Raw genomic sequence first — 26,557 nt, 5'->3', positions numbered from 1 at the left:
TTAACAATGATAAATGTAAGGTTATACACATGGGAAGAGGGAATCAATATCACCATTACACACTGAACGGGAAACCACTGGGTAAATCTGACAGGGAGAAGGACTTGGGGATCCTAGTTAATGATAAACTTACCTGGAGCAGCCAGTGCCAGGCAGCAGCTGCCAAGGCAAACAGGATCATGGGGTGCATTAACCCCTCTGTGACCTTAGACGTACTATCCCGTCGAGGTGCCCTGGGCTTATCTGACCCTGGACGGGATAGTACGTCATAGCCGATCGGCCGCGCTCACGGGGGGAGCGCGGCCGATCGCGGCCGGGTGTCAGCTGCTTATCGCAGCTGACATCCGGCACTATGTGCCAGGAGCGCTCACGGACCGCCCCCGGCACATTAACCCCTGGCACACCGCGATCAAAGATGATCGCGATGTGCCGGCGGTGCAGGGAAGCACCGCGCAGGGAGGGGGCTCCCTGCGGGCTTCCCTGAGCCCCCCGCAGCAACGCGATGTGATCGCGTTGCTGCGAGGGTCTCCTCACCTCCCTCTCTGCTCGAGCCCCGGATCCAAGATGGCCGCGGCATCCGGGTCCTGCAGGGAGGGAGGTGGCTTCACAGAGCCTGCTCAGAGCAGGCACTGTGAAGCAGCCTGCACTCCTATCAGATCAGTGATCTGACAGAGTGCTGTGCAAACTGTCAGATCACTGATCTGTGATGTCCCCCCCTGGGACAAAGTAAAAAAGTAAAAAAAAAATTTTCCAAATGTGTAAAAAAAATAAAAAAAAATATTCCAAAATAATGAAAAAAAAAAAAATATTATTCCCATAAATACATTTCATCTAAATAAAAAAAAAAAAACAATAAAAGTACACATATTTAGTATCGCCGCGTCCGTAACGGCCCGACCTATAAAACTGGCCCACTAGTTAACCCCTTCAGTAAACCCCGTAAGAAAAAAAAAAAAAAAAACGAGGCAAAAAACAACGCTTTATTATCATACCGCCGAACAAAAAGTGGAATAACACGCGATCAAAAGGACAGATATAAATAACCATGGTACCGCTGAAAGCGTCATATTGTCCCGCAAAAAAAGAGCCGCCATACAGCATCATCAGCAAAAAAATAAAAAAGTTATAGTCCTGAGAATAAAGCGATGCAAAAATAATTATTTTTTCTGTAAAATAGTTTTTATCGTATAAAAGCACCAAACCATAAAAAAATGATATAAATGAGGTATCGCTGTAATCGTACTGACCCGAAGAATAAAACTGCTTTATCAATTTTACCAAATGCGGAACGGTATAAACGCCTCCCCCAATAGAAATTCATGAATAGCTGGCTTTTGGTCATTCTTCCTCACAAAAATCGGAATAAAAAGCGATAAAAAAATGTCACGTGCCCAAAAATGTTTTCAATAAAAACGTCAACTCGTCCCGCAAAAAACAAGACCTCACATGACTCTGTGGACCAAAATATGGAAAAATTATAGCTCTCAAAATGTGGTATTGCAAAAAATATTTTTTGCAATAAAAAGGGTCTTTCAGTGTGTGACGGCTGCCAATCATAAAAATCCGCTAAAAAACTCGCTATAAAAGTAAATCAAACCCCCCTTCATCACCCCCTTAGTTAGGGAAAAATAAAAAAAAATGTATTTATTTCCATTTTCCCATTAGGGCTAGGGTTAGGGCTAGGGTTAGGGCTAGGGCTAGGGTTAGGGCTAGGGTTAGGGCTAGGGTTAGGGCTAGGGTTACTGCTAGGGTTAGGGCTAGGGCTAGGGTTAGGGTTAGGGCTAGGGTTAGGGCTAGGGTTAGGGCTAGGGTTAGGGCTAGGGTTAGGGCTAGGATTAGGGTTAGGGTTAGGGTTGGGGCTACAGTTAGGGTTGGGGCTAAAGTTAGGGTTAGGGTTTAGATTACATTTATAGTTGGGAATAGGGTTGGGATTAGGGTTAGGGGTGTGTCAGGGTTAGAGGTGTGGTTAGGGTTACCGTTGGAATTAGGGTTAGGGGTGTGTTTAGATTAGGGTTTCAGTTATAATTGGGGGGTTTCCACTGTTTCGGCACATCAGGGGCTCTCCAAACACGACATGGCGTCCGATCTCAATTCCAGCCAATTCTGCGTTGAAAAAGTAAAACAGTGCTCCTTCCCTTCCGAGCTCTCCTGTGTGCCCAAACAGGGGTTTACCCCAACATATGGGGTATCAGCGTACTCAGGACAAATTGGACAACAACTTTTGTGGACCAATTTCTCCTGTTACCCTTGGGAAAATACAAAACTGGGGGCTAAAAATAATTTTTGTGGGAAAACAAAAAGATTTTTTATTTTCACGGCTCTGCGTTATAAACTGTAGTGAAACACTTGGGGGTTCAAAGTTCTCACAACACATCTAGATAAGTTCATTGAGGGGTCTAGTTTCCAATATGGGGTCACTTGTTTCTACTGTTTAGGTACATTAGGGGCTCTGCAAACGCAATGTGACGCCTGCAGACCAATCCATCTAAGTCTGCATTCAAAATGATGCTCCTTCCCTTCCGAGCCCTCCCATGCGCCCAAACGGTGGTTCCCCCCCACATATCGGGTATCAGCGTACTCAGGACAAATTGGACAACAACATTTAGGGTCCAATTTCTCCTGCTAACCTTGGAAAAATACAAAACTGGGGGCTAAAATATAATTATTGTGGAAAAAAAAATATTTTTTATTTGCATGGCTCTGCGTTATAAACTGTAGTGAAATACTTGGGGGTTCAAAGCTCTCACAACACATCAAGATGAGTTCCTTAGGGGGTCTACTTTCCAAAATGGTGTCACTTGTGGGGGGTTTCTACTGTTTAGGTACATTAGGGGCTCTGCAAACGCAATGTGACGTCTGCAGACCATTCCATCTAAGTCTGCATTCCAAATGGCGCTCCTTCCCTTCCGAACCCTCCCATGCGCCCAAACGGTGGTTTCCCCCCACATATGGGGTATCAGCGTACTCAGGACAAATTGGACAACAACTTTTGGGGTCCAATTTCTCCTGTTACCCTAGGGAAAATACAAAACTGGGGGCTAAAAAATAATTTTTGTGGGAAAAAAATTTTGTTTTATTTTTATGGCTCTGCATTATAAACTTCTGTGAAGCCCTTGGTGGGTCAAAGTGCTCACCACACATCCAGATAAGTTCCTTAGGGGGTCTACTTTCCAAAATGGTGTCACTTGTGGGGGGTTTCAATGTTTAGGCACATCAGTGGCTCTCCAAACGCAACATGGCGTCCCATCTCAATTCCTGTCAATTTTGCATTGAAAAGTCAAACGGCGCTCCTTCCCTTCCGAGCTCTCCCATGCGCCCAAACAGTGGTTTACTGCCACATATGGGGTATCAGCGTACTCAGGACAAATTGGACAACAACTTTTGAGGTCCAATTTCTTCTCTTACCCTTGGAAAAATAAAAAATTGGGGGCAAAAATATAATTTTTGTGAAAAAATATGATTTTTTATTTTTACGGATCTGCATTATAAACTTCTGTGAAGCACTTGGTGGGTCAAAGTGCTCACCACACATCCAGATAAGTTCCTTAGGGGGTCTACTTTCCAAAATGGTGTCACTTGTGGGGGGTTTCAATGTTTAGGCACATCAGTGGCTCTCCAAACGCAACATGGCGTCCCATCTCAATTCCTGTCAATTTTGCATTGAAAAGTCAAATAGCGCTCCTTCCCTTCCGAGCTCTCCCATGCGCCCAAACAGTGGTTTACTGCCACATATGGGGTATCAGCGTACTCAGGACAAATTGGACAACAACTTTTTGGGTCCAATTTCTCCTGTTACCCTTGGTAAAATAAAACAAATTGGAGCTGAAGTAAATTTTTTGTGTAAAAAAGTTAAATGTTCATTTTTATTTAAACATTCCAAAAATTCCTATTAAACACCTGAAGGGTTAATAAACTTCTTGAATGTGGTTTTGAGCACCTTGAGGGGTGCAGTTTTTAGAATGGTGTCACACTTGGGCATTTTCTATCATATAGACCCCTCAAAATGACTTCAAATGAGACGTGGTCCCTAAAAAAAAATGGTGTTGTAAAAATGAGAAATTGCTGGTCAACTTTTAACCCTTATAACTCCCTAACAAAAAAAAAAATTGGTTCCAAAATTATGCTGATGTAAAGGAGACATATGGGAAATGTTACTTATTAAGTATTTTGTGTGACATATCTCTGTGATTTAATTGCATAAAAATTCAAAGTTTGAAAATTGCGAAATTTTCAAAATTTTCGCCAAATTTCCGTTTTTTTCACAAATAAACGCAGGTACTATCAAAGAAATTTTACCACTATCATGAAGTACAATATGTCACGAGAAAACAATGTCAGAATCACCAGGATCCGTTGAAGCGTTTCGGAGTTATAACCTCATAAAGGGACAGTGGTCAGAATTGTAAAAATTGGCCTGGTCATTAACGTGCAAACCACCCTTGGGGGTAAAGGGGTTAAAAGAGGTCTGGATACACATGATGAGAGCATTATACTGCCTCTGTACAAATCCCTAGTTAGACCGCACATGGAGTACTGTGTCCAGTTTTGGGCACCGGTGCTCAGGAAGGATATAATGGAACTAGAGAGAGTACAAAGGAGGGCAACAAAATTAATAAAGGGGATGGGAGAACTACAATACCCAGATAGATTAGCGAAATTAGGATTATTTAGTCTAGAAAAAAGACGACTGAGGGGCGATCTAATAACCATGTATAAGTATATAAGGGGACAATACAAATATCTCGCTGAGGATCTGTTTATACCAAGGAAGGTGACGGGCACAAGGGGGCATTCTTTGCGTCTGGAGGAGAGAAGGTTTTTCCACCAACATAGAAGAGGATTCTTTACTGTTAGGGCAGTGAGAATCTGGAATTGCTTGCCTGAGGAGGTGGTGATGGCGAACTCAGTCGAGGGGTTCAAGAGAGGCCTGGATGTCTTCCTGGAGCAGAACAATATTGTATCATACAATTATTAGGTTCTGTAGAAGGACGTAGATCTGGGTATTTATTATGATGGAATATAGGCTGAACTGGATGGACAAATGTCTTTTTTCGGCCTTACTAACTATGTTACTATGTTACTATGTTACTATCGGGTATCAGTATCGGCGATATCCGATATTTTTTGGATATCGGCCGATACAATCCGATACCAATACTTTCAAATATCGGAAGGTATCGCTCAACACTATTCAAAGATCTTTATCTTGCTTAAGCCCCCACCTCCCAGTTCCATCAGCTGGCAATCATCTCAGCAAACTCCTGTTTGTTTTTACAATCCTTAATTTCTTCCCGATTCATACTTGCAACTAGGGTTGAGCGAAACGGATCGTTCATTTTCAAAAGTCACCGACTTTTGGCAAAGTCGGGTTTCATGAAACCCGACCCGACCCCTGTGCGGGGTCGGCCATGCGGTACGCGACTTTCGCGCCAAAGTCGCGTTTCAATGACGCGAAAAGCGCCATTTCTCAGCCAATGAAGGTGGACGCAGAGTGTGGGCAGCGTGATGACATAGGTCCTGGTCCCCACCATCTTAGAGAAGGGCATTGCAGTGATTGGCTTGCTGTCTGCGGCGTCACAGGGGCTATAAAGCGGCGTTCCCGCCGACCGCCATCTTACTGCTGCTGATTTGAGCATAGGGAGAGGTTATTATTATTATTATTATTATTATTTATTTATATAGCACCATTGATTCCATGGTGCTGTACATGAGAAGGGGTTACATACAAGTTACAAATATCACATACAGTAAACAAACTAACAATGACTGACTGATACAGAGGGGCGAGGACCCTGCCCTTGCGGGCTTACATTCTACAGGATTATGGGGAAGGAGACAGTAGGTTGAGGGTTGCAGGAGCTCCGGTGTTGGTGAGGCGGTAGCTCCGGTGCTGGTGAGGCGGTAGCTCCGGTGTTGGTGAGGCGGTAGCTTCGTTGGTGATGAGGCAGCAGCGGTGTCAGTGCAGGCTGTAGGCTTTCCTGAAGAGATGAGTTTTCAGGTTCCGTCTGAAGGATCCGACTGTGGTTGATAGTCGGACGTTGCTGCCGCTTCGTCAGAAGCAGGGATAGTGTTAGGCAGGGTCCATTAACCACCAAACCGCTTGTGCTGTAGCGATTTCCACTGTCCAACACCACCTTTGTTTGCAGGGACAGTGGAAGCTACATTTTTTTTTCCTCAGCGCTGTAGCTCATTGGGCTGCCCTAGAAGGCTCCCTGATAGCTGCATTGCTGTGTGTACGCCGCTGTGCAAACCAACTGCTTTTTTCAAAGCACAAATCCTGTTGTTCCTTCCTTTCTGCACAGCTATCTTGTTTGTTTGTCCACACTTTTTATTTCATTTGTGCAGCAGTCCAGTCCTTATTGCTGCCTGCCATACCTGGCTGAGATTACAGCAGGGAGATAGTAATTGTAGGACAGTCCCTGTTTTTTTTTTTTTTTTAATTCTCCCTAAAAAAAAAAGCTGTGGGAGATTAAGATTGGCATTTCTGCTCGAGTGCCATTCCTGTGTGTGCCATCTCACATAGTGGGCCATAGAAAGCCAAATTTTTATTTCTGTTTTTTTTTTGTGGGTTTTCTAAATTCTCACTGAAAAAAAAGAAACCAGTGTGTTAGGAGTCGAGTTTCCTCTGCTGCACAGGGGGAATCTCGATCCGTGTCTGCTGCGGTCTCCCATTCGGTATCGGCTGCAGTGGGCTCTGCTCAGCGGAGACCGGAGACGTCGCTCCCAGCGTCTCGCTGGGGCTGATTCGGTGCATAGGGTCACTACTGCCTTTTCTGGCTTTCCTATGGTACCCTGCACTGATCTGCGGCGAGCGAGCGAGCCTCTCTGGGACTAAGTCCTTGTTTACTCACACTGAGCATGCCCAGGGCAGGGTCTCCCATTGGAGGTCGAGGGCCACATGTTCGGTCACATGCTCAGGTGCTGCAGTACATTCCATTGGTCCTTCTGGAAGGTCCTGAAAGGGCAAAACATGCTCAGGTACTGCAGCACTTTCCATTGGTCCTTCTGGAAGGTCCTGAAAGGGCAAAAACTTCAGTAGCAGCTTCCTGTGCTGCAACTATATAAACTGCGCATGACCGCACAGCCATGCGCTAGTATCGTCTTTTGCTATATGCTTTGTGCCAATGTGGTCATGTGTTTGTATGTGTTCAGGGACCCGGCTGAAATAAGCCCCTAGAATGCTGGCACCTCCGGCGAGGAGATTGTGTATAAGTGTGTTCAGGGACCCGGCTGAAATAAGCCCCTAGAATGCTGGCTCCTCCGGCGAGGAGATTGAGTATGCATGCATGACCACTCACTGCTCACATCTGGGTAGTTGGCCTGTGCCTCTGTGAAAGTCTAACAGGGCACAGAGCTCACCTCTCGCGGTTACTCTGTGAAGCTAACAGAGTTAGTATATACCGCCATATAGAGCCGCCATTATTTAGCAGCAGGTACTTTCCTGCACGGTGGATCCCGGGTTGCGAACGCACCAATTCCTTTTAATAAACAATATATTTGGTGCGTTCCGCCAACCCTAACAGTATACTAGCGCCAGGATCTGGCTAAGTAATGGCGGATGAACAGCGATTGCAGGGGTACATCCAGCTGCTGGAGGGCCGGTTGGCGTCTCTTGAGCGTGCAACCTCGGCGGTGGATGTTACCGCAATAGCTGTTCAGGCTGCTAGCGTGCCACCTCTGTTCCGACCATATCTCACCTTCCTTTGCCTGAGAGATACTCTGGGGACAGTAAGTCCTGTAGGGGTTTCGTGAGCCAATGTTGTATACACCTCGAGCTTCTGGCTGCACGTTTCCCTACTGAGCGGGCAAAGGTGGGATTCATAATCTCTCTCCTGTCGGACAGAGCGTTGGAGTGGGCTACGCCGCTGTGGGAGCGCAACGATCATGTGGTGCGGAGTGTTCCTACGTTTCTGGACACTCTGAAACAGGTCTTTTTAGGACCTCAAGTCACCCATGATACAGCGCTCCAACTGCTGGCTTTGACTCAGGGTTCAACCATGGTCAGCCATTTTGCTGTTCACTTCCGGACATTAGCGTCTGAGTTGGAATGACCAGATAAAACCCTCATTCCCGTATTTTGGAGGGGGCTGGCTGACCATGTGAAGGACGCTTTGGCCACTAGGGAGATTCCCGCCACACTGGAGGAGCTCATAGCCGTATCTACTCGTATTGACCTCCGTTTTAACGAGCAGAGGTTGGAGCGAGCCCAGTGTAGGCAGAGGTTTCGGCTGGCTCCCACCTTCGCCAAACCTTTGGAATCTCCAGTCCAGGCATCCGAGTCACATGAGGCCTTAGGGGTGACACGAGCGGGATCCAAGTCTCAGTCTGCCCGTGCACATAAGGTCAGTCATGTTTGCCAGCAGTCAGGACACCTTGCCTCCAAGGGTCCTCAGCGGTCGGGGAAACGTCAGCGTCTAGTGGCAGTTGGAGGAGGTACACTAGACATGGCGACGTTTGCCTCAAAGTTGTCCTTCAAGGGGACAATTACCATAGGCCCATCCACTCTTATGGTCGAGCTATGCGTGGATTCTGGGGCAGAGGGTAACTTTATGTCTTCCGCTTTTGCCCAGCGTCACGCAATACCCTTGGTGATGCTCGCCAAGCCGGTAACCGTTCGAGTGGTAAATGGGTCAACACTACCTTCACAGATTACCCACCAAACCATTCCTTTCACGCCATCTGTGTCTCCATCACATCAGGAGATAATCTCCCTATTAGTCATTCCTGAGGGAATTGATGAGGTCCTGTTGGGGACACCATGGCTTCGTTACCATTCTCCTCATATTGAGTGGTCCTCTGGGAGAATTTTGGGTTGGAGTAAATCTTGCGAGGGTAGATGTCTGAGGGAGTGCGTTCAGGTTGCTACTACACAGGTACCCGCAGATCTTTCCTCTCTCCCCAAGCACTATTGGCCCTATGCAGACGTGTTCTCCAAAAGAGCTGCGGAGACCCTTCCACCTCACCGCCCCTATGACTGTCCTATTGACCTCTTGCCTGGTGCTGAGCCTCCCCGGGGTCGAGTCTATCCGTTATCTCTCCCGGAGACGGAGGCAATGTCCCAGTACATCCAGGAGAGTATGGCAAGAGGATTCATTAGGAAGTCAGTGTCACCGGCAGGTGCCGGGTTCTTCTTCGTACAGAAGACTGGAGACTTACGTCCATGCATAGACTACAGGGGTCTTAACGCCATCACCGTTAAGAACAAGTACCCACTACCCCTGATATCTGAGCTGTTTGATAGGCTACGGGGAGCGAGGGTATTTACAAAGTTAGATCTGCGGGGTGCTTACAACCTGATTCGCATCCGTGAGGGGGATGAATGGAAGACGGCATTAACCTAACGATCCCTGTGTGGCCTATATTAAAAAAAAAAAAAAATAATTAACTGGTTCATGCAGCTTTACATGAACACCCAAGCCTTACACTATGGCTGGTCCGAATAACTATAGCAATTGTTACCATCCACCTCTCGTGTCTCCCCTTTTCCTCATAGTTTGTAAGCTTACGAGCAGGGCCCTCACTCCTCTTGATATCTGTTTTGAACTGTATTTCTGTTATGCTGTAATGTCTATTGTATGTACAAGTCCCCTCTATAATTTGTAAAGCGCTGCGGAATATGTTGGCGCTATATAAATAAAAATTATTATTATTATTATTATTATTTTAACACCAGGGATGGGCACTATGAATATCTGGTGATGCCCTTCGGGCTCTGTAATGCCCCAGCCATTTTCCAAGACTTTGTGAACGACATCTTCCGGGATATGCTCACCACCTCGGTCGTAGTCTATCTGGATGATATTCTCATCTTCTCTCCAGATATTGACTCCCATCGGAGAGATGTTCGCAAAGTCTTCGACCTCTTACGGGCAAACTCCCTCTACGCCAAGTTGGAGAAGTGTGTGTTTGAGCAGGAGTCCTTGCCTTTCCTTGGTTATATCATCTCTGCCCAGGGTTTGGCTATGGATCCTGCCAAGCTACAGGCTGTAATGGACTGGCAGGAACCCCATTCTCTTAAAGCGGTGCAGTGCTTTATGGGGTTCATTAATTACTATCGCCAGTTCATTCCACACTTCTCAACTTTGGTAGCTCCCTTGGTTGCCCCTCACCAAGAAGGGAGCAAATCCCAAGTTGTGGTCAGAGGAGGTCTCCAAAGCCTTTCTCTCGATCAAGTCACACTTCGCTAGCGCTCCCATCCTACATCGCCCCGATGTTGATAAGCCATTTATCTTGGAGGTGGATGCCTCATCCGTTGGTGCTGGAGCAGTCCTTTTCCAAAAGGATGCTCAAGGTCGGAAGCATCCTTGCTTCTTCTTCTCCAAGACCTTCTCACCAGCGGAGAGGAATTATTCCATCGGAGACAGGGAGTTGCTGGCCATGAAGTTGGCTTTTTCGGAGTGGAGACATCTCTTGGAGGGAGCTCGCTTTCCCTTCCAAGTCTTCACTGACCACAAGAACTTGGTGTATCTGCAAACGGCCCAGCGGCTGAATTCTTGCCAGGCTAGATGGTCCCTGTTATTCTCCCGGTTCCATTTTACTCTCCATTTCCTCTCCGGGGAGAAGAACGTTCGTGCTGACGCTCTCTCCCGCTCCGTGGTGTCATTGGAGGAGGAGGAGGAGGAGCCTCGGCTTATTGTCCCTTCTGAGAGCCTGAGAACTGTAGCTCCGGTTTCGCTAGAGTCTGTGCCCCCGGGCAAGACTTTCGTACCAGCTAACTTGTGACCGGATGTTCTCTCTTGGGCTCACTCCTCCAGAGTGGGTGGGCATTTTGGGACCAAGAGGACATCTGAGCTTCTGGCGAGAACATACTGGTGGCCGCATATGGCCCGAGATGTCAAGGACTATATTCAGGCGTGCGTTTCTTGCGCCCAGAATCGGTCTCCTCGGCAACGGCCTGCTGGGTTGCTGTACCCTCTACCGGTGGCAGACAGGCCCTGGGAGATGGTCGGGATGGACTTTGTGGTGGGTCTACCCAAGTCGCGTGGCTGCTCCATTATTTGGGTTGTCACCGACCATTTCTCCAAGATGGTGCATTTGGTGCCGCTTCCTCGGTTACCCTCAGCATGGGCCTTGGCGGTGTTGTTCATTAAACATGTTTTCCATTTGCATGGTATGCCTGATAAGATTGTCAGCGATCGGGGTCCCCAGTTCGCATCTCGGTTTTGGAGAGAGCTCTGCCGTTTACTCAGCATAGAATGAAACCTCTCCTCTGCATACCATCCCGAGACGAATGGGTTGGTGGAGAGAACCAACCAGACTCTGGTGACATATTTGCGACATTTCGTCTCTGCTAGGCAGGATGACTGGGCATCTTTGCTACCTTGGGCGGAATTTGCCCTGAACAACGCCGTAGCCGATTCCACTGGTCAAACTCCTTTTCTCCTTAATTACGGCCAGCATCCGCGTGTCCCTGTGCCCATGCCCGTGTCATCCACCGATTCTAGGGTGGCAGACTGGGCGGTGGAGGCACGTGACATCTGGGACCGCACACAGGATGCCATCCGGGCCTCCAAGGAGAGAATGAGGGTTTCGGCTGATACACACCGGCGCCCCGCTCCGGTCTTTGCTCCTGGCGACTTAGTGTGGCTCTCCGCCCGTAACATCAGGCTGCGAGTTGAGTCCACTAAGTTTGCTCCTCGCTACATTGGCCCGTTTAAGGTTCTGGAACAGGTCAACCCTGTGGTCTACCGTTTGGCTATTCCTCCACGCCTTGGTATCACCGATACTTTCCACGTTTCCCTCTTAAAGCCCGTTCATTTGTCCCGGTTTTCCGAGTCATCTGCTGGGACATCGGGTTAATCCACGGATGAGTTTGAGGTGAATGCTATTGTGGGGTGCAAGGTGGTACGTGGCAAGAAATTTTATCTGGTGGACTGGAAGGGTCACGGCCCAGAGGATAGAACCTGGGAGCCTGTGGAGCACATTCAGGCTCCGCTGCTTATCGCAGCTTTTGAGCGTAGTGAGGCTCAAGGAGGGGGGGGGCCATAGGAGGGGGGGTAATGTTAGGAGTCGAGTTTCCTCTGCTGCACAGGGGGAATCTCGGTCCGTGTCTGCTGCGGTCTCCCATTCGGTATCGGCCGCAGTGGGCTCTGCTCAGCGGAGACGTCGCTCCCAGCGTCTCGCTGGGGCTGATTCGGTGCATAGGGTCACTACTGCCTTTTCTGGCTTTCCTATGGTACCCTGCACTGATCTGCGGCGAGCGAGCCTCTCTGGGACTAAGTCCTTGTTTACTCACACAGAGCATGCCCAGGGCAGGGTCTCCCATTGGAGGTCGAGGGCCACATGTTCGGTCACATGCTCAGGTGCTGCAGTACATTCCATTGGTCCTTCTGGAAGGTCCTGAAAGGGCAAAACATGCTCAGGTACTGCAGCACTTTCCATTGGTCCTTCTGGAAGGTCCTGAAAGGGCAAAAACTTCAGTAGCAGCTTCCTGTGCTGCAACTATATAAACTGCGCATGACCGCACGGCAATGCGCTAGTATCGTCTTTTGCTATATGCTTTGTGCCAATGTGGTCATGTGTTTGTATGTGTTCAGGGACCCGGCTGAAATAAGCCCCTAGAATGCTGGCACCTCCGGCGAGGAGATTGTGTATAAGTGTGTTCAGGGACCCGGCTGAAATAAGCCCCTAGAATGCTGGCTGCTCCGGCGAGGAGATTGAGTATGCATGCATGACCACTCACGGCTCACATCAGGGTAGTTGGCCTGTGCCTCTGTGAAAGTCTAACAGGGCACAGAGCTCACCTCTCGCGGTTACTCTGTGAAGCTAACAGAGTTAGTATATACTGCCATATAGAGCCGCCATTATTTAGCAGCAGGTACTTTCCTGCACGGTGGATCCCGGGTTGCGAACGCACCAATTCCTTTTAATAAACAATATATTTGGTGCGTTCCGCCAACCCTAACACAGTGGGAGATTAATATTGGCCTTTGGGCTTGTGTGCCAGTCCTGAGCGTGCCATCTCTCTCTCTCAGATAGTGGGCCATAGAAAGCCTATTTGTTTTTTTTTTTATTTGGTTTCTAAATTCTCTCTGAAAAAAATCACTTTTTTTTAATTTGTTTTCTAAATTCTTCCTTAAAAAATCATTTTTTTTTTGTTTTATAAATTCTCCCTGAAAAAAGAAAAACAGTGGGAGATTAATATTGGCCTTTGGGCTTGTGTGCCAGTCCTGAGCGTGCCATCTCTCTCTCTCAGATAGTGGGCCATAGAAAGCCTATTTGTTTTTTTTTTTTATTTGGTTTCTAAATTCTCTCTGAAAAAAATCACTTTTTTTTAATTTGTTTTCTAAATTCTTCCTTAAAAAAATCATTTTTTTTTTTTGGTTTTATAAATTCTCCCTGAAAAAAAAAAACAGTGGGAGATTAATATTGACCTTTGGGCTTGTGTGCCAGTCCTGAGCGTGCCATCTCTCTCTCAAATAGTGGGCCATTGAAAGCCTATTTATTTTTTTTTTATTGGTTTTATAAATTCTCCCTGAAAAAAAAAAACAGTGGGAGATTAATATTGGCCTTTGGGCTTGTGTGCCAGTCTTGAGCGTGCCATCTCTCTCTCTCAGATAGTGGGCCATAGAAAGCCTATTTGTTTTTGTTTTTTTATTTGGTTTCTAAATTCTCTCTGAAAAAATCACTTTTTTTTATTTGTTTTCTAAATTCTTCCTTAAAAAATCATTTTTTTGGGGGGGTTTCTAAATTTTCCCTGAAAAAATAAAAAAAAACAGTGGGAGATTAATATTGGCCTTTCTGCTTGTGTGCCAGTCCTGACTCCTGGGTGTGCCATCTCTCTCTCTCAGAAAGTGGGCCATAGAAAGCCTATTTTTTTTTTTATTTGCTTTCTAAATTCTCTCTGAAAAAAATCACTTTTTTTTATTTGTTTTCTAAATTCTTCCTGAAAAAATCAATTTTTTGGGGGGTTTCTAAATTCTCCCTGAAAAAAAAAAAAACAGTGGGAGATTAATATTGGTCTTTCTGCTTGTGTGCCAGTCCTGACTCCTGGGTGTGCCACATCTCTCTCTCAGATAGTGGGCCATAGAAAGCCTTTTTTTTTTTATTTGGTTTCTAAATTCTCTCTGAAAAAATCACTTTTTTTTTATTTGTTTTCTAAATTCTTCCTGAAAAAATCATTTTTTTGGGGGGGTTTCTAAATTCTCCCTGAAAAAAAAAAACAGTGGGAGATTAATATTGGCCTTTCTGCTTGTGTGCCAGTCCTGACTCCTGCGTGTGCCATCTCTCTCTCTCAGATAGTGGGCCATAGAAAGCCTATTTGTTTTGTTTTTTTTATTTGGTTTCTAAATTCTCTCTGAAAAAAATCACTTTTTTTAATTTGTTTTCCAAATTCTTCCTGAAAAAATCTTTTTTTTGTTGGGTTTCTAAATTCTCCCTGAAAAAAAAAAAAAACAGTGGGAGCTTAATATTGGCCTTTCTGCTTGTGTGCCAGTCCTGACTCCTGGGTGTGCCATCTCTCTCTCTCAGATAGTGGGCCATAGAAAGCCTATTTGTTTGTTTTTTTTATTTTGTTTCTAAATTCTCTCTGAAAAAATCATTTTTTTTTATTTGTTTTCTAAATTCTTCCTGAAAAAAATCATTTTTTGGGGGGGGTTTCTAAATTCTCCCTGAAAAAAAAAAAAACAGTGGGAGATTAATATTGGCCTTTCTGCTTGTGTGCCAGTCCTGACTCCTGGGTGTGCCATCTCTCTCTCTCAGATAGTGGGCCATAGAAAGCCTATTTTTTTTTTTATTTGGTTTCTAAATTCTCTCTGAAAAAAATCACTTTTTTTAAATTTGTTTTCTAAATTCATCCTTAACCCCTTTCTGCCATTAGACGTACTATTCCGTCCATGTGGGGTGGGCTTTACTTCCCAAGGACGGAATAGTACGTCATAGGCGATCGGCCGCGCTCACGGGGGGAGCGCGGCCGATCGTGGCCGGGTTTCAGCTGCTTATCGCAGCTGACATCTGGCACTATGTGCCAGGAGCGGTCACGGACCGCCCCCGGCACATTAACCCCTGGCACACCGCGATCAAACATGATCGCGATGTGCCGGCGGTGCAGGGAAGCATCGCGCAGGGAGGGGGCTCCCTGCGTGCTTCCCTGAGACCCCCGCAGCAACGCGATGTGATCGCGTTGCTCCGGGGGTCTCTTACCTCCTCCCTGCAGCAAGTCCCGGATCCAAGATGGCCGCGGATCCGGGTCCTGCAGGGAGGGAGGTGGCTTACCAAGTGTCTGCTCAGAGCAGGCACTTGGTAACGCTGCAGCGCTGTTTGACAGATCGGTGATCTGTCAGAGTGCTGTGCAAACTGGCAGATCACCGATCTGTATTGTCTTCCCCTGGGACAAAGTAAAAAAGTAAAAAAAAATTTTTACAAGTGTGTAAAAAAAAAAAAAAATCCTAAATAACGAAAAAAAAATATATATATATTATTCCCATAAATACATTTCTTTATCTAAATAAAAAAACAAAACAATAAAAGTACACATATTTAGTATCGCCGTGTCCGTAACGACCCGACCTATAAAACTGGCCCACTAGTTAACCACTTCAGTAAACACCATAAGAAAAAAAAAAAAAAACGAGGCAAAAAACAACGCTTTATTATCATACTGCCGAACAAAAAGTGGAATAACACGCGATCAAAAAGACAGATATAAATAACCATGGTACCGCTGAAAGCGTCATCTTGTCCCGCAAAAAACGAGCCATGATACAGCAACATCAGCAAAAAAATAAAAAAGTTATAGTCCTCAGAATAAAGCGATGCAAAAATAATTATTTTTTCTATAAAATAGTTTTTATCGTATAAAAGCGCCAAAACATTAAAAAAATGATATAAATGAGGTATCGCTGTAAAGGTACTGACCCGAAGAATAAAACTGCTTTATCAATTTTACCAAACGCGGAACGGTATAAACGCCTCCCCCAAAAGAAATTCATGAATAGCTGGTTTTTGCTAACTCTGCCTCACAAAAATCGGAATAAAAAGCGATCAAAAAATGTCACGTGCCCGAACGTGTTACCAATAAAAACGTCAACTCGTCCTGCAAAAAACAAGACCTCACATGACTCTGTGGACTCAAATATGGAAAAATTATAGCTCTCAAAATGTGGTAACGCAAAAAATATTTTTTGCAATAAAAAGCGTCTTTCAGTGAGTGACGGCTGCCAATCATAAAAATCCGCTAAAAAACCTGCTATAAAAGTAAATCAAACCCCCCTTCATCACTCCCTTAGTTAGGGAAAAATAAAAAAAAATTAAAAAATGTATTTATTTCCATTTTCCCATTAGGGCTAGGGTTAGGGTTAGGACTAGGGCTAGGGTTAGGGCTAGGGTTAGGGTTAGGGTTAGGGCTAGGGCTAGGGTTAGGGCTAGGGTTAGGGCTAGGTTTATGGTTAGGGCTAGGGTTAGGGCTAGGGTTAAGGCTACAGTTAGGGTAAAGGCTACAGTTAGGGTTAAGGCTACAGTCAGGGTTAAGGCTACAGTTAGGGTTAAGGCTACATTTAGGGTTGGGGCTAAAGTTAGGGTTAGGGTTTGGATTACATTTGCGGTTGGGAATAGGGTTGGGATTAGGGTTAGGGGTGTGTCTGGGTTAGAGGTGTGGTTAGGGTTACCGTTGGAATTAGGGTTAGGGGTGTGTTTGGATTAGGGTTTCAGTTAGAATTGGGGGGTTTCCACTGTTTAGACACATCAGGGGTTCTCCAAACGCGACATGGCATCCGATCTCAATTCCAGCCAATTCTGCGTTGAAAAAGTAAAACAGTGCTCCTTCCCTTCCGAGCTCTCCCGTGTGCCCAAACAGGAGTTTACCCCAACATATGGGGTATCAGCGTACTCAGGACAAATTGGACAACAACTTTTAGGGTCCAATTTCTCCTGTTACCCTTGGGAAAATACAAAACTGGGGGCTAAAAAATAAGTTTTGTGGGAAAAAAAAGATTTTTTAATTTTCACGGCTCTGCGTTATAAACTGTAGTGATACACTTGGGGGCTCAAAGTTCTCACAACACATCTAGATAAGTTCGTGGGGGTCTAGTTTCCAATATGGGGTCACTTGTGGGGGGTTTCTACTGTTTAGGTACATTAGGGGCTCTGCAAACGCAATGTGACGCCTGCAGACAATTCCATCTAAGTCTGTATTTCAAATGGCGCTCCTTCCCTTCCGAACCTTCCCATGCGCCCAAACGATGGTTCCCCCCACATATGGGGTATCAGCGCACTCAGGACAAATTGCACAACAAATTTTGGGGTCCAATTTCTCATGTTACCCTTGGGAAAATGCAAAACTGGGGGCTAAAAAATAATATTTGTGGGAAAAAAATTTTGTTTTATTTTTACGGCTCTGCATTATAAACTTCTGTGAAGCTCTTGGTGGGTCAAAGTGCTCACCACACATCTAGATAAGTTCCTTAGAGGGTCTACTTTCCAAAATGGTGTCACTTGTGGGGGGTTTCAATGTTTAGGCACATCAGTGGCTCTCCAAACGCAACATGGCGTCTCATCTCAATTCCTGTGAATTTTGCATTGAAAAGTCAAACGGCGCTCCTTCCCTTCCGAGCTCTCCCATGCGCCCAAACAGTGGTTTACCCCCACATATGGGGTATCAGCGTACTCAAGACAAATTGTACAACAACTTTTTGGTTCCAATTTCTTCTCTTACCATTGGGAAAATAAAAAATTGGGGGCGAAAAAATCATTTTTTTTCACAAAAATTATTTTTTATTTTTACGGTTTTGCATTATAAACTTCTTTGAAGCACTGGGTGGATCAAAGTGCTCACCACACCTCTAGATAAGTTCCTTAGGGGGTCTACTTTCCAAAATGGTGTCACTTGTGGGGGGTTTCAATGTTTAGGCACATCAGTGGCTCTTCAAACGCAACATGGCGTCCCATCTCAATTCCTATCAATTTTGCATTGAAAGGTCAAACGGCGCTCCTTCCCTTCCGAGGTCTCCCATGCGCCCAAACAGTGGTTAACCCCCACATATGGGGTATCAGAGTACTCAGGACAAATTGTGCAACAACTTTTTGGTTCCAATTTCTTCTCTTACCATTGGGAAAATAAAAAATTGGGGGCCAAAAGATAATTTTTGTGAAAAATAAAATATTTTTTATTTTTACGGTTCTGCATTATAAACTTCTGTGAAGCACTTGGTGGGTCAAAGTGCTCACCACACCTCTAGATAAGTTCCTTAGTGGGTCTACTTTCCAAAATGGTATCACTTGGGGGGGGGTTTCAATTTTTAGGCACATCAGTGGCTCTCCAAACGCAACATGGCGTCCCATCTCAATTTCAGTCAATTTTGCATTAAAAAGTCAAATGGCGCTCCTTCGCTTCCAAGCTCTGTCATGCGCCCAAACAGTGGTTTACCTCCACTTATGGGGTATCAGCGTACTCAGGACAAATTGTACAACAACTTTTGTGGTCCATTTTCTCCTGTAACTCTTGACAAAATAAAACAAATTGGAGCTGAAGTAAATTTTTTGTGAAAAAAAGTTAAATGTTAATTTTTATTTAAACATTCCATAAATTGCTGTGAAACACCTGAAGTGTTAATAAACTTCTTGAATGTGGTTTTGAGAACCTTGAGGGGTGCAGCTTTTAGAGGGGTGTCACACTTGGGTATTTTCTATCATATAGACCCCTCAAAATGACTTCAAATGAGATGTGGTCCCTAAAATAAAATGGTGTTGTAAAAATGAGAAATTGCTGGTCAATTTTAACCCTTATAACTCCCTAACAAAAAAAAATTTTGGTTCCAAAATTGTGCTGATGTAAAGTAGACATGTGGGAAATGTTACTTATTAAGTATTTTGTGTGACATATCTCTGTGATTTAATTGCATAAAAATTCAAACTTGGAAAATTGCGAAATTTTCAAAATTTTCGCCATGTTTCCGTTTTTTCCACAAATAAACGCAGGTAATATCAAATAAATTTTACCACTATCATGAAGTACAATATGTCACGAGAAAACAATGTCAGAATCACTGGGATCCGTTGAAGCGTTCCAGAGTTATAACCTCATAAAGGGACAGTGGTCATAATTGTAAAAATTGGCCCGGTCCATAACGTGCAAACCACCTTTGGGGGTAAAGGGGTTAAAAAATCATTTTTTGGGGGGGTTTCTAAATACTCCCTGAAAAAATAAAAAAAAACAGTGGGAGATTAATATTGGCCTTTCTGCTTGTGTGCCAGTCCTGACTCCTGGGTGTGCCATCTCTCTCTCTCAGAAAGTGGGCCATAGAAAGCCTATTTTTTTTTTTTATTTGGGTTCTAAATTCTCTCTGAAAAAATCAATTTTTTTTTATTTGTTTTCTAAATTTTTCCTGAAAAAATCATTTTTTTGGGGGGGTTTCTAAATTCTCCCTGAAAAAATAAAAACAAACAGTGGGAGATTAATATTGACATTTGTGCTTGAGTAACAGTCCTGCGTGTGTGGCATCTCTCTCATTTGGTGCCACCAAAAACAGAGTGTGTAACATTGTGCCTGCTTTTCCTTGCGGTCTCACCCACCTGTAAAGGTGTATCTAAATCATACTGAAGTTATAGCTCACCGTGTAAGTTGTTTGACAGCAACAAATACCGTTAGTTTGGTTACGTTTTTAAAACAATGAGGAAGTCTGGTGGAAGAGGTCGTGGCCGGGGGCGTTCATTGTCAGCTGGTAATGAGGGTAGTGGTAGTGGTGGAGCATCAGGTGATCGTGGGAAAAAAAATATTGCACCTAAGTCTGGAGCTGTGGAGCCAGGTTCGTCGTCTGGCTACACAAGGCCTCGAACGCTCCCTTTTCTGGGAGTAGGAAAACCGCTTTTAAAGCCGGAGCAGCAAGAGCAAGTTTTGGCTTATCTTGCTGACTCAGCCTCTAGCTCTTTTGCCTCCTCTCGTGAAACTGGTAAATGTCAAAGCAGCGCGTCATTAGTGGATGTTCACGGTCAGGGACAAGTCGCTTCCTTGTCCTCTTCAGCAAAAACAACAACAGAGAAGGATGCAGCAGGCGACACAACGGGTTACTCCATGGAGCTCTTTACACATACCGTCCCTGGCTTAGAAAGTGAAGCAGTTAACAGGCCATGCCTATTACAAGTTGAATCTGACATGGAGTGCACTGATGCACAGCCACAGCCAGACTACTATGCTGGTCCTTTGACTCAGACCACAACATTGCCCTTGCAGGGTACTGATCCAGAATCAGACCCTGATGAAACTATGTTGCCCCGTCACGAACGCTCTACCACTGACTTACACGGTGACACAGACGGAGTTGCGCACGAGCTAGAAGAGGAGGTTATAGATGACCCAGTTGTTGACCCCGATTGGCAGCCATTGGGGGAACACGGTGCAGGCGGCAGTAGTTCTGAAGCGGAGGAGGAGGGGACGCAGCAGGCATCAACATCGCAACAGGTTCCATCGGCCGGGCCCGTATCTGTCCCAAAGCGCGTGGCAAAGTCAAAACCTGTTGGAGGACAGCGTGGCCATCCGGTTAAAGCTCAGTCTGCAATGCCTGAAAAGGTATCCGATGCTAGAAAGAGTCCAGTCTGGCATCTTTTTAAACAACATCCAATTGATCAGCGCAAAGTCATCTGTCAAAAATATTCAACTACCTTAAGCAGAGGTCAGAATCTGAAAAGTCTCAATACAAGTTGCATGCATAGACATTTAACCACCATGCATTTGCAAGCCTGGACTAACTACCAAACGTCCCTTAAGGTTGTAGCACCCTCAGCCACTGAAGCTAGTCAGCAATGCAACATCCCTTCCGGCATTGTAGGGCCACCATTTTCCGCACCACCTGCAGTATCTGTGCAGGTTTCTTTGCCAGGCCAAAGCAGTCAGGGTCAGGGAATCACCAGTTTCGTAGTAGGAAACACTGCATCTAGGGCACTGGCGGCAACAATACCATCTCCCACCGTCTCTCAGTCTGCCATGTCCACCGGCACCCCCGCTAGTTCCACGATCTCCAGCTCTCCAGTCCAGCTCACCCTACATGAGACTATGGTTAGAAAAAGGAAGTACTTAGCCTCGCATCTGCGTACACAGGGTTTGAACGCCCACATAGCTAGACTAATCTCATTAGAGATAATGCCCTACCGGTTAGCTGAAAGCGAAGCTTTCAAAGCCCTGATGGACTACGCTGTACCACGCTACGAGCTACCCAGTCGACACTTCTTTTCCAGAAAAGCCATCCCAGCCCTCCACCAGCATCGTCCATGCACTCAGGCAATCAGTGAGCACAAAGGTGCACCTGACAACAGATGCATGGACCAGTAGGCATGGCCAGGGACGTTACGTGTCCATCACAGCACACTGGGTGAATGTTGTGGATGCAGGGTCCACAGGGGACAGCAATTTTGGGACAGTTCTGCCTAGCCCACGGTCTAGGAAACAGTTGGCTGTAGCCGTTCGCACCCCCTCCTCCTCCTCCTCATCCTCCTGCAGAAGCGAGAGCTCGTCCACAGACCGCAGTCGCACAACCACTCCATCCGCAGCTGCCACTGTTGCACACCAGGTCTCCCATTATGGGGCAGCTACTGGCAAGCGTCAGCAGGCTGTATTGGCTATGAAGTGTTTGGGCGACAACAGACACACCGCGGAAGTTCTGTCCGAGTTCTTGCAGAAAGAAACGCAGTCGTGGCTGGGCACTGTAGATCTTGAGGCAGGCAAGGTAGTGAGTGATAACGGAAGGAATTTCATGGCTGCCATCTCCCTTTCCCAACTGAAACACATTCCTTGCCTGGCTCACACCTTAAACCTGGTGGTGCAGTGCTTCCTGAAAAGTTATCCGGGGTTATCCGACCTGCTCCTCAAAGTGCGTGGACTTTGCTCACATATCCGCCGTTCGCCCGTACACTCCAGCCGTATGCAGACCTATCAGCGGTCTTTGAACCTTCCCCAGCATCGCCTAATCATAGACGTTGCAACAAGGTGGAACTCAACACTGCACATGCTTCAGAGACGTGCGAACAGAGGCGGGCTGTTATGTTTTTGTGGGAGGATACACATACACGGGCAGGCAGTAGGATGGCAGACATGGAGTTGTCAGGTGTGCAGTGGTCGAAGATTCAAGACATGTGTCAAGTCCTTCAGTGTTTTGAGGAATGCACACGTCTGGTTAGTGCAGACAACGCCATAATAAGCATGAGCATCCCCCTAATGCGTCTGCTGATGCAAAGTTTGACGCACATAATGGATCAGGCATCAGCAGCAGAGGAAGAGGAAAGCCTTGATGACAGTTAGCCATTGTCTGGCCAGGGCAGTGTACAGGAAGAGGTAGCGAAGAGGAGGAGGAGGACGAGGAGGATGATGGGGATGATTATATTTTTAATGAGGAAGCTTTTCCGGGGCCACTGGAAATTGGTGGCGTGGCAAGGCTGGGTTCTGGTTTTTTGAGGGACACAAGTGACGTAGATTTGCCTGAAACTGCCCCTCAACCAAGCACAACCACAGATTTGACAACTGGAACTTTGGCCCACATGGCGGATTATGCCTTACGTATCCTCAAAAGGGACACACGCATTACTAAAATGATGAACGATGACGATTACTGGTTGGCCTGCCTCCTTGATCCTCGCTATAAAGGCAAATTGCAAAATAAAATGCCACATGAGAACTTGGAACTAATATTAGCAACCAAACAATCAACTCTTGTTGACCGTTTGCTTCAGGCATTCCCAGCACACAGCGCCCGTGATCGTTCTCACACGAGCTGCAGGGGCCAGCAGACCAGAGGTGTTAGAGGGGCAGAAATCAGAAGTGGCGTTGGACAGAGGGGTTTTCTGACCAGGTTGTGGAGTGATTTTGCTATGACCGCAGACAGGACAGGTATTGCTGCATCAATTCAAAGTGACAGGAGACAACATTTGTCCAGTATGGTTACTAACTATTTTTCATCCCTTATCGACGTTCTCCCTCAACCGTCATTCCCATTTGATTACTGGGCATCCAAATTAGACACCTGGCCAGAATTGGCAGAATATGCATTGCAGGAGCTTGCTTGCCCGGCAGCTAGTGTCCTATCAGAAAGAGTATTCAGTGCTGCAGGTTCAATATTAACTGAAAAAAGGACTCGTCTGGCTACCCAAAATGTAGATGATCTAACCTTCATTAAAATGAACCACAACTGGATTTCGAAATCTTTTGCCCCACCTTGCCCGGCCGACACCTAGCTTTCCTATGAAAAGGTCTTGCCTGTGGACTATTCTGAATGACTTTTCCAATCTCGTAATTTGCAGCACCTGATTGTCCAGCATACGACATGTTTACACCTCCCTAAATGGCCAAACTCCCCACACGGGGCAGTGGTATCGCCACTTGGCGCCAGCACCCGTGAGAGTGCTGTTTGTCTGAAGAGGTGGGTGTGCCCGCTTTTGGTCGACGGCACTGCCACTGGGTCCCTCATAGTACAATAAAGTGTCTCTGGCGGTGGTGGTGCGCACCCAACGTCAGACACCCTGTTGTAACATGAGGGGCCCTGGGCCTGTACCGCCGGCCACAAGAGAGTTCCCCCACCCCCAGCTCAAACATTGCTAAACCACTTGCACAATTATCTCTCACAGTTCCACCAATGTTTAGTCTATGCGCTGACATCCTTAAATTGCAGCCACTGACAATACCATTGTATTGACATGTATGATGGTACTTAACATAGTCCGGGGCAGTGTCCTATATTTACCCAAGTAAATACTTTGCGCCAAATTACTAGGTCTGAAACTCCGCAGAGGAGCCCACCCCAGTCCCGAATGATTGCACCCTTTGGTGGTTTCGTTTTGTTGTCATGCGAGAGATTAACATGTATTTATTGTTTGGGACTACTAACTGGCAGACACTCATTACAATCGGCCTCCGCTGACAACACCAATGCTGCCCGTGTACCCCTGGAACCAATTTTAAAGTGCCTACAGCCCAATTTTTTTTATGTTAGGCCTTCGAAGCCTGTCTGCGGTCCCTCCTTCCACTAGTCCTCCACTGACCAGACCACTGCTGCCCGTGTACCCCTGGAACCTATTTAAAAGTGCCTACAGCCAAATTTTATTATGTTAGGCCTTCGAAGCCTGTCTGCGGTCCCTTCTTTCTACTACTCCTCCACTGACCAGACCACTGCTGCCCGTGTACCCCTGGAACCTATTTTAAAGTGCCTACAGCCCAATTTTTTTTATGTTAGGCCTTCGAAGCCTGTCTGCGGTCCCTCCTTCCACTAGTCCTCCACTGACCAGACCACTGCTGCCCGTGTACCCCTGGAACCTATTTAAAAGTGCCTACAGCCAAATTTTATTATGTTAGGCCTTCGAAGCCTGTCTGCGGTCCCTTCTTTCTACTACTCCTCCACTGACCAGACCACTGCTGCCCGTGTACCCCTGGAACCTATTTTAAAGTGCCTACAGCTCAATTCTTATTATGTTAGGCCTTCGAAGCCTGTCTGCTGTCCCTCCTTCCACTAGTCCTCCACTGACCAGACCACTGCTGCCCGTGTACCCCTGGAACCTATTTAAAAGTGCCTACAGCCAAATTTTATTATGTTAGGCCTTCGAAGCCTGTCTGCGGTCCCTTCTTTCTACTACTCCTCCACTGAGCAGACCACTGCTGCCCGTGTACCCCTGGAACCAATTTTAAAGTGCCCACAGCCCAATTTTTTTTATGTTAGGCCTTCGAAGCCTGTCTGCGGTCACTCCTTCCACTAGTCCTCCACTGACCAGACCACTGCTGCCCGTGTACCCCTGGAGCCTATTTAAAAGTGCCTACAGCCAAATTTTAATATGTTAGGCCTTCGAAGCCTGTCTGCGGTCCCTTCTTTCTACTACTCCTCCACTGACCAGACCACTGCTGCCCGTGTACCCCTGGAACCTATTTAAAAGTGCCTACAGCCAAATTTTATTATGTTAGGCCTTCGAAGCCTGTCTGCGGTCCCTTCTTTCTACTACTCCTCCACTGACCAGACCACTGCTGCCCGTGTACCCCTGGAACCAATTTTAAAGTGCCTACAGCCCAATTTTTTTTATGTTAGGCCTTCGAAGCCTGTCTGCGGTCCCTCCTTCCACTAGTCCTCCACTGACCAGACCACTGCTGCCCGTGTACCCCTGGAACCTATTTAAAAGTGCCTACAGCCAAATTTTATTATGTTAGGCCTTCGAAGCCTGTCTGCGGTTCCTTCTTTCTACTACTCCTCCACTGACCAGACCACTGCTGCCCGTGTACCCCTGGAACCAATTTTAAAGTACCTACAGCCCAATTTTTTTTATGTTAGGCCTTCGAAGCCTGTCTGCGGTCCCTCCTTCCAGTAGTCCTCCACTGACCAGACCACTGCTGCCCGTGTACCCCTGGAGCCTATTTAAAAGTGCCTACAGCCAAATTTTATTATGTTAGGCCTTCGAAGCCTGTCTGTGGTCCCTTCTTTCTACTACTCCTCCACTGACCAGACCACTGCTGCCTGTGTACCCCTGGAACCAATTTTAAAGTGCCTACAGCCCAATTTTTTTTAAGTTAGGCCTTTGAAGCCTGTCTGCGGTCCCTTCTTTCTACCACTCCTCCACTGACCAGACCACTGCTGCCCGTGTACCCCTGGAACCAATTTTAAAGTGCTTACAGCCCAATTTTTTTTTATGTTAGGCCTTCGAAGCCTGTCTGCGGTCCCTCCTTCCACTAGTCCTCCACTGACCAGACCACTGCTGCCCATGTACCCCTGGAACCTATTTAAAAGTGCCTACAGCCAAATTTTATTGTTAGGCCTTCGAAGCCTGTCTGCGGTCCCTTCTTTCTACTACTCCTCCACTGACCAGACCACTGCTGCCCGTGTATTCCTGGAACCAATTTTAAAGTGCCTACAGCCCAATTTTTTTTATGTTAGGCCTTCGAAGCCTGTCTGCGGTCCCTTCTTTCTACTACTCCTCCACTGACCAGACCACTGCTGCCCGTGTACCCCTGGAACCAATTTTAAAGTGCCTACAGCCCAATTTTTTTTATGTTAGGCCTTCGAAGCCTGTCTGCGGTCCCTCCTTCCACTAGTCCTCCACTGACCAGACCACTGCTGCCCGTGTACCCCTGGAACCTATTTAAAAGTGCCTACAGCCAAATTTTATTATGTTAGGCCTTCGAAGCCTGTCTGCGGTCCCTTCTTTCTACTACTCCTCCGCTGACCAGACCACTGCTGCCCGTCTACCCCTGGAACCTATTTTAAAGTGCCAACAGCCCAATTCTTATTATGTTAGGCCTTCGAAGCCTGTCTGCGGTCCCTCCTTCCACTAGTCCTCCACTGACCAGACCACTGCTGCCCGTGTACCCCTGGAACCTATTTTAAAGTGCCTACAGCCCAATTTTATAATGTTAGGCCTTCGAAGCCTGTCTGTGGTCCCTTCTTTCTACTACTCCTCCACTGACCAGACCACTGCTGCCTGTGTACCCCTGGAACCAATTTTAAAGTGCCTACAGCCCAATTTTTTTTAAGTTAGGCCTTTGAAGCCTGTCTGCGGTCCCTTCTTTCTACCACTCCTCCACTGACCAGACCACTGCTGCCCGTGTACCCCTGGAACCAATTTTAAAGTGCTTACAGCCCAATTTTTTTTTATGTTAGGCCTT

This window comes from Ranitomeya imitator, chromosome 1 (assembly GCF_032444005.1).
Source record: "Ranitomeya imitator isolate aRanImi1 chromosome 1, aRanImi1.pri, whole genome shotgun sequence".
Lineage (NCBI taxonomy): Eukaryota > Metazoa > Chordata > Amphibia > Anura > Dendrobatidae > Ranitomeya > Ranitomeya imitator.
This window is presented reverse-complemented; position numbering follows the sequence as displayed.